The following is a 926-nucleotide window of genomic DNA, read 5'->3' as shown; positions in this document are numbered from 1 at the left end:
ATATATATATAATATATATATATATATATATAGGAACAAGTATGATACAACATGCAGTATTAACAAAACCATTCGCACCGAATATATATAAAGATATATATATATATATATATATATATATATATATATACTCACAAGTTATATAAGCGGCGCGGGACTATAGTAGAAGCGAGACTACACGCTGTGGGACTGAACCTGAGACTACGTGGTTGCAAAACAAGATTCTTAATCACACAGTTATGGCTTCGTTTTCATTTTTAATGTTTATTTATTTGTTTAATTTTAACCCGAATTAGCCCTGCTATATTCAACATAATTCCGAAACAAATTGAGGAAGAAAAAGAGCCCCAAACCTCTAAGTGTTCCCCAGACACATTCTCCCTCACCCACGAAAAGGAAGCCTCTAACCTCGAGACAACACATCGACTTCTTGATATCTTTTGGCTACCTGCAACTCCTTAAGGACGTTTCGGCTTCTATTGGGTTGGTGCATAATTATTGCGGCTTTTTTTCAACAAATTTTATTCAACAAAAACAATAATATTTAGCAAAAAAGGTCTTTAAATGACGGTCTGACCGCCTGCCAAGCATATGGGAAGCAGTAACTGAAGTAGATGGTGAATATGTTCCGGAATAATCATTTAAAGATGTTTTTAGTACATGTTATTGTTTTTTGTTGAATAAAATTTGTTGAAAAAAAAGCCGCAATAATTATGCACCAACCCAATAGTAACTCCTTTTCCTCGGGCCCTAGAACTCATAACCCCGGTTTCCCGGCTTTCATCGCCGAGTTTACAACAGTCGCCCTGAACAGGTCCATTGGTCCGTTGCGGGGTTGAACACCAGTAATTTCGAGGGGAGTTGGCAAGTCGGTTACATCAGCTCCGGCACTTGGTTGGTCCGCTATTTTATCGACCCCCCCCCCC

General features: G+C 38.2%; 1 long non-coding RNA gene across 1 annotated transcript in view; it reads left to right on the top strand.

Annotated features, from left to right (window-relative positions):
* LOC128248689 (uncharacterized) overlaps positions 1-926 on the top strand; it is a 38,309-nt gene that overhangs the window by 4,802 nt on the left and 32,581 nt on the right. The window lies entirely within an intron of this gene.

This window comes from Octopus bimaculoides, chromosome 9, assembly GCF_001194135.2.
Source record: "Octopus bimaculoides isolate UCB-OBI-ISO-001 chromosome 9, ASM119413v2, whole genome shotgun sequence".
Taxonomy (NCBI): Eukaryota; Metazoa; Mollusca; class Cephalopoda; order Octopoda; family Octopodidae; genus Octopus; species Octopus bimaculoides.
The sequence above is the reverse complement of the archived record's forward strand: the minus strand, read 5'-3'. Positions and strand labels throughout refer to the sequence as shown.